The sequence below is a fragment of the Vidua macroura genome, chromosome Z (genome assembly GCF_024509145.1).
Source record: "Vidua macroura isolate BioBank_ID:100142 chromosome Z, ASM2450914v1, whole genome shotgun sequence".
Taxonomy (NCBI): domain Eukaryota; kingdom Metazoa; phylum Chordata; class Aves; order Passeriformes; family Viduidae; genus Vidua; species Vidua macroura.
Genome location: NC_071611.1, coordinates 20,610,269 through 20,623,871, shown reverse-complemented (window position 1 = coordinate 20,623,871; position 13,603 = coordinate 20,610,269). Strand labels below are relative to the sequence as shown.

Sequence of the window (13,603 nt, the reverse complement as noted above, 5' to 3'; positions counted from 1 at the left end):
GTAACCTGATGTATAGCTTGAATCTGGTTATTGAGACATAAAAGGACTGTATAGTATTGGGAAAAATCTATGTTTACTGTATTTGGATAATATGGAACTTACCAGAAGCTTTAAAATAGAGTAAGTACCAGTCAGCCTACTTTCAACAAATCTGTCTCATGGCTACACTAGTTCATATGAATGAATTATATGAAGTGGTACCAAATGACAAAACTTTTTAGAGCAAAACTCTCTATCCAAAGTCATTCTTCTTCTCTCATATTTCTGGAGTTATAAATCTTGTATTTTGTTTAATATATTGCAACACATTAGGTAAACGCATTTCAACCTCTGTGGCTGAAAAAAAAAGTTCTGTTGTATTCCAGTTTTAGAACTGTCACCATAACTGCTAACCTATCTTATGAGCAATTTCTCCTAATTTAAGAACATCCTATTTCAGTGACATAGAGTTATGTGTTATTGCCTATAAAACAAAAGTTTATGCAAAAAAGGCATTTAGTTATAAGTATACAAAGCTTCTGGATTTGAGTGAGCTTTTTTTGTTTGGGTTTTTAGTGTTTTTTAAATTTGGTTGGTTGGTTGGTTTGGTTTTGCTTTTGGTTTTGCTTTTGCTTTCTTTGTTTGTTTGTTTTACATTTTGAGAGAACACCATATCTGACAAGATGCTGTGCTTCTTGTGGACAAAATAAATTTAGGAAATATTTTAAGGGATGAATTATCACGAAAGAACAAATATAGAAAAAGACTAGAAATCTGACCCTGTAAATAGAAAATGCAAATAATAATAATAATCCAAGTAAAAAGTTGATGTCAATGTATTCTTTGCAACCATTCAGAAATTTTAAAAGGTTTTTAGCAAATTAAAAATTAAGTCATATTTTTCTGATATATTGGAATAATGCATCTTGTATTGGAGTAACTATAATAAAACATTTTCTATTCTACAGGTATTTTCAAAAATTAGTTTCTACCAGTAATAGTTGTATAATGAAAATGTGCAAACTATAGATTTTAAAAACCTATGCAAGAAGCCAGGTGTTGTGATGGCATAACATCAACCTGTTAGGAGCTTGCTTTGTACTATGGCTGTGAATTTCTTGATACAAGTCATATAGTCTATCATAGTGACAAAATTAATTAAAATCCTTTCTATATGATAGCATGTTCCTTATCAGAAACATATTTCCATTCACCTGTAAAGATGAAAGTGTGTGAAGACAAACATTTTGAATAAATTTCTTTTGCCAAGTACTGATACTATTCTTCCCCCAAAATAAGTAAAAACAGAAAAATCCACTGTTCATGATTTCTAGTACAACATCAGTATAGCATTGTCAGAGGATTCATATGTAACAGCAACCTGCTTATTTTTAAGCAGTAAAAAGGCATTTTTATACTTCCAAGATGTCATCCATATTACTACAGGAAATCAAGACTACAATAATGAATTCCACAAAAGAAACTAAGTGTAGTTGTTTATAACATCAAAGCATGTTGAAAGCACAGAGCAAGCAGTCAAAGAAAAATAAAGCTTTTTTGCCTTTCTGGAATCTTGAATATCAAGTCAATTGTAAAGATATTATGTACAGATTTTTCATACAAGACTTCAGAAAAAGGTCAGACCTGTCTTATCTTTTTAACATATATGTTGTCTACTATTGGGTCACTCAACATTGCTATTCATGTTTATTGAAAGACTAGTGGAAATATGAAGTCATCTTAGATTTGTTTTGAGTGGTTTATAAAACAGAGAAGTTGATTAAATTTATTATATATTCGCCAACATAAAGAGAGAAGAATACACAGCATTCTGCATTATAATGTTTCATAATGACATATATTATTCAGAATTGTGTTATAATACTTACAAATCTAAACCAAAGCTTAGCATCTTCAGTACACTGTGAGTAGTTTTCCTGCTTTTCTATTTTTGAATGCCTGCCTTTATACTAAAGTGCTGCCTCAAACAGCTGGTTCAAATGTGCATGGAAAACACAGTCTAAATGATAATTCCTCTAAAAAAGTCAATTTTCTCCCAGGATCTTACCAGGAAATAATAAAAAAAGAATATTGGGAAAGTAACAGCACAATCTTGTTCACTAATTCTCAACAGATGCAATGCTCTGAAGAATCAAAATAACAATACCGAGCATTATAGATGTAGTGAAAGTGCATTTGAATTCAAAATTGGAAAGATAAATGAAAAAAGAATTACTCTGGATGCCTTGTCTTGAGAAGCTTCATATGGTATTTCATAACTTGCATAAGGTATAACAGAATTTCAGCCTCTATAAAATGTTTATCACTGTCCTAGATGACATGGTAATTAATTAGTCTTAGTTTTACAGGTAAAACCTACTTTCACAAAGATCAACTGTACTAATCTATAGAAAAGAAATGCACTATAAAATACACTTCCAGGAGGTTCCTGGAAAACGTCGATGATAAATTCCTGTAACAGGTAGTGAATGATCCCAAAAGCAGCGGTTTGCTGCTGAAACTCATACTAGCAAATAAGAAAGGCCTTGTTGATGATGTGAAGGTTGGGTTCAGTCTTGGCTGTAGTAACAATGAGATTGTGCAGTTCAGTACTGAATGAACAGGTATCAGGACAGTGAGTAAGATTACAGCCATCAACTACAGGAGAACTAGCTGTAGTCTCTTTGGGGATTTTCTTGGAAGAGTCCCAGAGGAACAGTCCCTGCAGGGAAGAGGGCTCCAAGAGAGTTGGTCAATTTTCAAGGATCAGTTCCTCCAGGCTCAAGAGTGATGCATGCCAAAGAGAAAGAAATCAGGTGAAGAGGGCAAGAAACCTCCTTGGATGAATAAAAAATTCCTGTCATTATTCAAGAGTAAGCAGGATATACACAGGAGATGGAAGTGAGGTTAGGTCACTTGGAGTGAATATAGAGAGGTGATCAAACTAGAAATGAGACAAGAAAGGCCAAGACACATCAGAATTAAATATGGCCAAGAATGTAAAGGATAACAAAAAAGGATTTTCAAATACATCAGTTACAAAAGAAAAGTAAAAGAGCATATAAACCCATTGGTAAATGGAGAGGAGACCCTGGTAACAGGATGTAAAGAAGGCAGAGTTATTGTTGTGTCCCGGGTTGCATTCAGATTATAGAGTTTTATAATGTTAGTTAACCAGTTCTGTGTACCCCTTTGTACACCCCTGTTCCCCCCGTGATGGTTCGCTCCAGGCTGCCTGCCATTGGAGCTTCCCCACGTCACTCCTGTAAACACCCCCTGTTCATTCCCAAAACTTCCCTGTCAGTTACCCCATCCCCGCGTCCCTGTTCGTCCCGGAGCCCTGTATCTGTCCCTGTCACGTTCCCATTGGTCACCATGGTCCACATCACCGCTACGTTACCTGTCCCCATTGGCGAGGGGGCTCCCACCCCCGTCGGCTAGCCCCCTATAAAATCCCATGCACCCCCAGTCCCAGGGCCATTTTGTCCGCGCGGAGCTAGGGAGCAGCCGTGGTTCTCCATCGCAGCTCCACGTGGCAATAAAAGCTTTCCAGCTGACTGCACGGACAGACTGGACATTCCCTCCCTCTTTGTCTCATCCCCAGCGCCGGCAACAGAGCGCGGCCAGCCCCACCCTGGTGCGCAGAACGCAGCAGCACCCGGGAAAAGCAGCAGCCCCGGTCACACCGAGAAGCAGCACCATTCCAGGCTCTCCGGAGCTGCCGGGACCAGGGAAAACAACGCAAGTTATGGAATGCCATCTTTGCATCAGTCTATACTGATGAGACCAGCCTCCAGGAATATCTGACCCAGGAGGTCAGGGTAAATGAATGCTGGATGGAAAACTTCCTCTTGGTCACAGAGGATTGGGTTAGAGCCAGGAAAACATGATATCCACAGTTCCAAGGGCCCTGATGAGATGAGTCCACAAGTGCTGAGAGAGCTGTTGGACATCCTAGACAGGATGCTCATGACCATCTTTAAAAGGTCATCAAGATCAGGAGAGGTACCTGAGGAGTGGAATACAGCAAATGTCACCCTGGTCTTCCAAAAGGGCATGAAGGAGGAGCCAGGGACCTACTGCCCAGACAGCTTCACCTCAATCATTGGAAAGGTGATGGAATGAGTGCCTCATTCTGGAGTCCGTGACCACCACATGGAAGGCAAGAAGCTGATCAGGAGTCAGCATGGATTCAGTAAAGACAACTCATGTTTGAACAACCTCATTGCCTTTCATAATGAAACAAGTAACCAGATGAGAGAGCAGTGGATATTGTCTGTCTTGATTTCAGCAAGGCTTTTGACACTGCCTCTCACAACATCCTCACAAGCAAACTCAGGAAGTGTGGATTAGACAAGTTGGACAGGGAGGTGATTAAGGGCCAGCTGAATGGGAGATACCAAGGAGTTGTAATCAGTAGTGTAGGGTCTGGCCTGTCACTAGTGGTGTCCCCAAGGTTCAATACCAGTATTGTTTAACTTGTTCATCAATAACTTGGATGCAAGTTATTGATGCAAGGGGCAGATGCCTCCTCAGCAAGTTCACTGATGACACAGAGCAGGGAGCAGCAGCCGATACCCCAGAGGGCCATGCTGCCCTTCAGAAGGGCCTTGACAGGGTGGAGAGATGGGCAGAGAAGAAAATCCTGAAACTCAGCAAAGGTGAATGCAGGGTTCTGCACCTGAGGAAGAATAACCCTGGGCACCACAAAAGGCTGGGAGCTGATCTACTGGGAAGGAGCTCTGCAGACAAGGACCTGGAGGTCCTGGTGGACAACAAGCTGTCCACAAGCCAGCAGTGTGTCCTGGTGGCCAAGAAGGCCAGTGGTGTCCTGGGTTGCACTAGGAAGAGCATTGACAGCAGGTTGAGGAAAGTGATCCTGCCCCTCTACTCAGCCCTGGTGAGGCACATCTGGAGTGCTGTGTCCTGTTCTGGGCTCCTCAGGACAAGGGAGACATGAGAAATCCTGGAGAGGGTCCAGTAGATGATTAAGGCACTGGAGCATCTCTCTTACAAGGAAAGGCTGAGAGAGTTGGGCCTGTTCAGTCTCAAAGAGACAACCGAGAGGGGACCTTGTCAATGTCTGTAAGTATCTGAAGGGAGGGTGATGAGAGGATGGATCCAGGCTCTGCTCAGTGGTGCCAAGCAGTAGGACAAAAGGCAATGGGTAGAAAATCATGCACAGGAAATTCCACCTGAATATGAGGAAAAACTGCTTCACTGCGTGGGTGACAATGCATTGAAAGAGATTGCCCAGAGAGACTGTGGAGACTCTCTCACCGGGAATATCGAAGAGCTATCTGTATACAATGCTGTGCAAGTTGCTCTATAATGTCCCTGCTTGAGCAGGGAGGTTGGATCAAATACCCAACTGTGGTCCTTTCCTCTCTGACATATTCTGTGATTCTGTGATTATCAAATACATGAAAATTCATAAAAATCAACTTGATTTAGAAGGATGCTGATTTTACACATAGTTGCATGTAATCACTGCTGCTTTCAGACAAAAAACCCTTTTTTTTAATGTAAGAATTCTAATATATAAATTTGAAAATTAAAACCAGAACAATAACAACAAAAAACCATTCCAATTTGCTAAGCAAAAGGATTTTAACAAGGTTTTTGGGTTTTTTTTTGGTTTTTTTTTGGTTTGGTTGGTTTTGGTTTTTTTTAATTCTAAACTATATTTTTCTTTGTCAAGAATACATGAAGGGAAAATAGTCTCTTTTGCTACAAAGTTTTGGCCAATTCCACAAAAAATATTACAGACAAAAAGGTGTTCCTATGAATTATTAATTAATCTTAGGTATACAGAAGCCTAACTAGGCAATAAAATCTCTCAAAACTGTACAGGATCTTAAAATGCCTTTTGTGAAACACACAATACTTTTTCTTTAAATAATCCTAACATATAGGAAAATTGGTGAATATATTAACTAATTTTTGAACTCAGGATTATACAATACATATATAATATTTATAATAGATGATTGATATATATGTATATCATACATATATCAGATTGCACTAAAAATGTTCTTTAAAAAGTTCTGCATCTCAACAAACTGACTTATGATAAAAGACCAAATATGCTAAAATTAGACCATATATCCTGTGCTGCAAGATCCAGTACTACCTGGTTGTGAAAAGTAAAACTATAGTTGCAAAGAAGCAACATTTTATTTTTTATTCAGATTATATTATTACCACCTCTGTTTTCTAACTCTAGATTGCCTTTTGTGAATCATCTCTGGTTAGCACAAAGATACTGAGAAATACTGACTTGTATTGTATATTTCGTTGTACTATTATTTACTGTATTTTGCATATATGGGAGTACCAAAATACCAATGTTTTCTTGGAAAGAGAAATACAGATTAAAAATGTTTTTCCTTTCATTTTATTGAAAATCATCTGTAATAGAATAGTATGAAGAAAAGAATCTAATACTTTCAATAGAAGCCCGACTAGTTAATGAAGATTTTGTTTATCCCAGTTTCTATCAACACAATGAAAGAACTCTGGAATAACTAAATTACTCGAAGTACACATAATTTTGTGGACAAAAATATTTTCATTGGTAATGTTTCTGTGCTGTATTGATCCTTTTTTGCAATTCTATTAGGTTGCTTTCTTAATCACTATTCCTTCATTAGAAATGACACCTTGCCTTATGTTATTATCAGTTTCAGTAAAAATATATTTATGAACAATATAGATTTTTATCAAAAAAGGAGGTTCTTTTTTTCATAATTTTAAGGTTGGTTAAGTGGTTAAGTGAATTTTGTGCTGATGGTAAGTAGCTAAATGAACCAGAATTTTTTAGCCATAGCTACAGTATTACCTGAGTGTGGGAGTATTCACTTTCTTCCAGGACCCCTCATCCGTCTTTAGCCAAAACTGCTTATTGACTTAAGGAGCCAAGACTCAAAACTGCTTATTGACTTAAGGAGCAGATGACTCTGCATACATGTCTCATCTTTGACCTTTCTGTTGTGATTGTGAGATGTGAACTATTGTCAAAATGCACAACTTTTTGTAATGTAATTCGTTATCCTCAGTATTTGAACTCATTCTATCATCACATTTCAGCTAGCCAAATAACTATCAAATTAAAATTATGTTGAAACTGAACAAATCTAAATTGGATTCAATAATATGGGCTAGAGGTTAAAGCTTGAATATACTTATTCCAGGTAGCCAAGCTATTAACTGATAGTCAGTGTTAAGAATTTTAATACTCATATATTATAATTACTAATATGAATTCCATCATAAAAGGCTTAAAAAACAATTGCCTCCTTTAAGACCCTGATCAAAAGCCAGTAATAGTCCAGATCTTATATGCCTGTATCTAGAGTTTTCATCTTTTTAATCAATTACAACAAATCTGTTCTAAATTATGAAGATGTATTGTCTCCTCTTGCATGTATCTTAATTATCATAAAAGTGCCACAGACATGTCTCTGTTCATCCAAGTTTAAATATGGAATCTGAGACACAATGAAGTCTGAGGGATATGCTTTGTATTTCTGCATTATCAAAATTTCACCCTTAAGGGGAATATTATGTTGACATTTTCAGGGCTGAAACTGTGCTCACGAAGCACAGGAAAACAAATCACTGAGTTTCTGTTTAGGATAAATCAATACATAGAAGAAGCAACCTCTATTCAATTTGTGAATGAAGTTTTGCTAAAGTGCTTCCTGTAAGAGATAGTTTGCACAATTTGGATTTATTTTTTCCATAACAGATGAAATGAAAATGAATGGAAATTACAACAAATTGTATATTATTGTATACCTATGCCACAATACAGAATTCTTAAACTAACACAAATATTAAAACACTGAGACTTTGCTGTAAATTTGGCCGGGTTTTTTTTCCCCATTTTTAATTTCCCACTGTTTTTCCATTGCTATTAATTCCTTTAAGGAAATGTCTTACATTTGATGAAGTGACATGATTTTAGGGAATTTTATTTATTCCAGATTTACAGTCTTGAAGAAGTGAGAATCTAGCCACAGAAAATCATGAATTCTTTAACTGTGAAATATAAGTATTAATAAATATTCACATTTATTAAAAAAAATCCCACATACTGGTACATGAGACTGCAAAAATAAATTAGATTTGCATTTATTAGATTTTACTTTAAGAATGTGAATTTGTTCTAAGAATGTGTTTATTAATTTGGGTAAAATACATTATTACATCTGAACTACTTGTATTTTTACAGTAGTAAACACCAACACAAGGGGATAATTTTATTACTTCCAGTAAAAGTAATTTGTATTTTAGCTAATAAAATTTGATAAGAGGATAACCAAACAGCATGTTTTAGATCATACTGTGATCTGTAGCACATTTTCAAAGGCAAGGAAAAAAATCATTGAAAAGAAAACTTAGTATCAAACTGGAATTTAATTGTTGGTATTCACTCTAATAAATAGACACTGCTTGTGTGAAATCACTTCTTTTAGATAATAGTGTAGTTAGTGACATTATACTTCAATGATATCACAAAGAAAAAGGCACTCAGAGGACTGATAAGAACAAATATCTGCCTGGTTTAAAAGTAGCAGACTATGGGTGAACTTCATATATTAAAATCAGAAATAATTTTTCTTGTTTATTTTGTAAATTCTCCATATATCAACAACAAGAGAGCAAAGAATTAAAATCTATGCTGCATCAGTAGTCCTACCTTTGCAATTGATGTACAAAATGTAATAACCATTTCTATGACTGTAGAATATGAAATAACATACAACTTTATTCTTCTTAGGATCTAGAGTTTCAGAAGGTTTTCTTGCAGTCATTAAATTCTGGAACATGAATAATTTTCATACACCAATTATATATAACCGGAGTTATAAAACTGTTTTTGTGCATGGTATCTAGCTTAGCAAAACCCACATGGTGTTTCATTGAAAGATGAAGATTTTTTTTCTAGCACTCAAGCTCCAACAGTAGCACAAACTTTAACTGAAAGAAAAAGAATGAGCGTGGTATATTAAGGCTGAGAGACATGAGACACAATTGTCTAAAACATGACTCACAATCATTGGGCCTTTCATTATTCAAAACTTTTTTAACACCTAGAAATAAGTAACCATTTTGCCTGTTGTCTCTACTCAGTATTTAAATAGAAAAATTAAAAATAATCCTATTTCAGATTAAAATTCCCAGTTAGAGAGTATTATATAGAGTTAATAGAGTGTTACTATCAACAGAATCTATAAGAGCAACAGAAGCTATGACATAATTTACTAAAACAGAAACATAGACAGGTTGCAGTGACCTCTTAAATCTACAAGCCTTCTTTGCAGTCAGAAAAAGCTTTTAGAGCTTTGTCATATGGGTGTGGATATGGAATATTCTGGAAGGAGTCTGACAAGTAGTTGATAAATAGATTACTGAAATTTAGAAATCTGACAATATCTAACATTCCTGAGTTGCTTGTGCTCTACTAAACTAATTAAAATAATCCCCCAGATTTCCAGATGTGTAGTGTTGGGGAAGATGAAATAGCAAGGCCCTATAAATATGATGGCCTGGCAAAAGAATCAGAGAATACAGATATTGAGATGAAAACAAGGTTTGAAATACCAAACCTTTATCACTGAGCATCTCGAAAACAATAATATAGCCAAGCTGAAAGCAATCCCCCTTTCTGATGATCTAAAAGGTCAAATGGAATGTTCTGTATCACCCCTCAATGTATGGTTCATCCCACACCTGTAACCCTCCCCTGAAGTATCAGGTATCTGTAACCCCATTGGCCCAAGTCCTGTCCCAGCCCACCTTGAAGTCCCCTGATAAGGTGTGGCCGAGGGACCGGACGCTCTCTCTTGGATCTTCCTTCTGGGACGCTCACCTGGCACCCTCTCTCTCTCTCTCTCTCCCTCTCTCTCTCTCTCCCCCCCCCCCCGCTCTCCCTGGGCCTGCCACGAGTTGCGGCTAGCAACTCTAAGCAGGGCCCTTCATCCTTTACAATAAACCATATGCTCTAAAGACCGGGCTTCAGAGATCCTTCACCACCACCCATCCAAACCGTCCTGGAGCCCAGCAGTCCCCGCAGTGTAGGAACCTACAATTTCTGGAAAATAGGAATTGAGCATGTGGGATTCAACTGCTCTGTTTATATGATATACAGTTGATCTGTAAATATGAAATAATCTGATGCCTCTGTGATTCAGACTTCTTACATATGAAATTGATCACAGATTTACAGTTTTGGAAATTTGCCAAGAGAGCCTGGAAGAGAAGTTTGTCAGATAGGCATTGAAGGACATTGCTATAGAAGTTAAATCTGAAATGACAATTCAGCTGATCAAAGTAATAGATCTACACCAACTTACCACCTCACCAGAATGTCCTCATAGCACAGTTAACGACTGGAGGATTAAAAGTGTAAGACTCTTCAAGATTTCCCTGAAACAGAAAATCAAACATGTTTTATTTACTTTTCTACAGCAACACCAATAAATTCTGAAGGGTTCAAGAGACAAAAAAAAATTAAATACACTGATGATAAATAAATCCTGCAAACAGTAATCATTGAAAAGCAGCAAAAGAAAGTGGAATTTCTTGAGTAATTGTTATGTGAAAGAATATAAATCATATTTACACACAATTAATTATATTGAAATTATCTGTACTTGATTGAAGTGGTTATGAAACAATTGTGTTCCAAACACATTGTTTTAGTCATAAACACTTTCTTTCTTTGTCACTGCACTAGACCAAGCCTTTCTCAATGCCATGTTTTGTGCAAAAATACTGTTTCATAATTGAACTTATGCTATTAGCTCTTTAAATGCTCCAAACATATCACCAAAACCTGCAGTACTTGCACCAACATTATGTCATTTGGTAAATTACTTTAGACATATGGAAACAGAACTGTAGTCTTTTCAATAGTAAAGTTATCTTTTCACAAACCTGTGACAACCTCTACCATATAGATATCCATTCAATGCATGCACTTAGCTCTTTCTCACTAGCAGTCAAGCTAAAGAGGTGAACCTGTGAAAACCTCATGATGTTCAACAAGGCCAAATGCTAGGTTCTGCATCCTGACTAGGGATAAGCATAAGTACAGGCTGGGTGGAGAATAGATTGTGAGGAGAAGAATTTAGGGGCATTGGTTGATAAGAAGGAAAACACAACCCAGTAATGTGCACTTGCAGCTCCCAAAGCCAACTTCAGCCTGGGCAACCTCAAAAGTGGTGTTCCCAGCAGGTCAGTGGAGGTCATTGTCTCCCTCCACTCTGCTCTTGTGAGAACCTACCTAGAGTGCTGTATCTGAGGCTGGGGCACCCAGGAAAAGAAAGATATGGACCTGTTGGAACAAGTCCTGAGGAGAGACACTGAACTGACCACACGACTGGATAATCTCTTCCACGAAGATGGGCTAGGAGAATTGGGGTTGCTCAGTCCAGAGAAAAAAAAAGGCTTTGGGAAGAATTTGACTCTGTGTATGACCATACCCAGGCCTCTCTCAGGTTTGTCACTGGTAAATTGAGTTGGCAGTCTTCTGCTATGTCACAACATGCCATGCAAATAAGTTCATTGAAGAATACTGTGAAAGCATGTGAATCTATGGGAATGAAGGTAACTCATTTAAATTTGACCTAATTAAGGTTAATTCTCTTGTGGTTATCCTTTAGTCTTCTTCTCAGTCACTCTCGTATTGAAATAATGAAAATGGGCATTCATTGTATTCCATACCTTAGGCAAGCAAAACTAGCAGCTATGGAACCGATACAGTATCTTCCATTGGTTTATGCTTTTCTGCCCTGTCCACTGTTACTCTCCACTGTTACTCCCTTGACAGAGTCCATGAGTCTAAAGAGCTCAGCACTGTTATTTAGGAAAAAAGATTTTCATTTTCTGCAAGTTTACCTTTTTTTATCAGGCAGTCGGATAAATGTTACACCTGGGCAGGGAAAGTGGCAGAAGCATATGAATTGGTACTTTTTGTGGTAACTAGATTGTAGCTTGTTTTTTGCTTTTTGGTTTTTTGTTGTTTTTTTTTTTTTTTTTTCCAAAAGAAAAACCTCTCTCAGGCACTTGAAGGTCACAGAAAGGGACAGACAAAGCTCTTTAACAGCTGAAAATCCTGTAAGGACAAATGACATAGTAGTCAAGCCTTTTTTTTTTTTTTTTTTTTTTTTTTTTTTTTTTTTTTTTTGAGGGAAAAAACATTCTGCTTGTATATGTGGATATGGCACTGAATAGAAAATTAAGTCCTATATGGACTCATGAGCAAGAAGTCACTTTTGTGCTCTGGAAAGGAAAGAAACACCTACACCCAAATCCAAAAAAATTGAGAGAGGAGAAGGAATTAAGTAAATGACTTATAATTAATTTGATGCAAACAACTGTCATGCTGGGATAGCCTAGTTCTGAGTAACATCATTTAGATGCTGGGAACTTGAACCAACATAACACCATCTGTAACATTAGATAACTTCAGATTTAGATTATAAAAAGTGTGTGGAAAAGCTTTAAAGATTGAACCTCTGAAAAAAATAGAATATCAGGTTCATTATAAGCAGGAAAGGTGAGCTAGAAGTTGAATCTTCTACAGGCTGGAGGTACTCAGTCTGATTTAGAATTAGTGTCAGAGGGCAGACTCCATGCTTCTATCATTTTACTAAAAATGTTTAAAAGGATGAAAGACTGCATAAAACATTGGTAATATACCTTAAATTCTCCTTTCATAGTAATTTATTTTCCCCCATAGAATTGAAAGTTATTTATATTTAGGATTTTTTGTTTTTGACAAAGAGATTATACTGTCAAAAATTGTTTTCTTACTAAGAGCAATTTTCCCCTTGCTGATACAATAACTGCCATCAACAACATTCACAGTCATTCTCAGGATGTGTGAGTACACCCTGTTTACTGTCATCCTTACAAATATTAAGTGTGAAAAATATGTATTTCTCAAATAAAGTTTAGAGTAAAATATTTCTTACCTAACCATTTGCTTTCAATCAAGAAAGAACATCAAGAGATTTGTCTTTGGCTCTAAGCAGCAACATGAAAGAGGAGGAAAAATACACACCTCTCAAATTAAAACATGGAAGTGTGAAGTATGATATCAAAATCAGGATTTTCAATATTCAGAAAATCTGGTACCTAATCTAGTTCAATTAGTTTCCTCAGAGAACAAAACTACAAAGTTTTTCAAAAAGACTAGATAAACCAGGAGAAACAAATATTAGTCTAAAAAAGCCAGAGTATTTTCCACTTCTAGAAGTAGCAGTATACATGCACATGAAGGATAAGGAAAAAAGTTGATTAAGAATTTTGTATCTGATGTGTCTTATGAGAATAAAAAATATTTTACCTTTAAACATTTTCTTAATATTTTCCTGATCCCTCAATCATGATTAATCCTGGCCATTCAATGTCACCTGTGTATTTAGTCCAGAAAGACAATAGCAGATTATGGACCTAAAAGAGGCCTATTAAGACCTCTCACTTGCCTAACCTTGTTTTCACAGACAGAAACACAGTTTCCCTCTTAACGGTACAGCACAAGCAGGCAGTCTTCCAGGAATGGTTTTAGAGACAAGTAAATCAGTGTTTCTTCTTCTGTAAAGTCATT

At 36.7% G+C, this 13,603-nt stretch overlaps 1 protein-coding gene and 1 long non-coding RNA gene across 2 annotated transcripts in view; one reads left to right on the top strand and one right to left on the bottom strand.

Annotated features, from left to right (window-relative positions):
• Positions 1 to 13,603, top strand: part of LOC128822479 (uncharacterized) — a 61,857-nt gene that overhangs the window by 14,356 nt on the left and 33,898 nt on the right. The gene's annotated exons all lie outside the window — the stretch shown is intronic.
• PTPRD (protein tyrosine phosphatase receptor type D) overlaps positions 1 to 13,603 on the bottom strand; it is a 978,753-nt gene that overhangs the window by 963,874 nt on the left and 1,276 nt on the right. Inside the window, exon 3 of the mRNA XM_054004205.1 lies at positions 10,344 to 10,416. The gene's annotated coding sequence lies outside the window, so the exon portion shown is untranslated. The remainder of the gene's footprint in view (positions 1 to 10,343; positions 10,417 to 13,603) is intronic.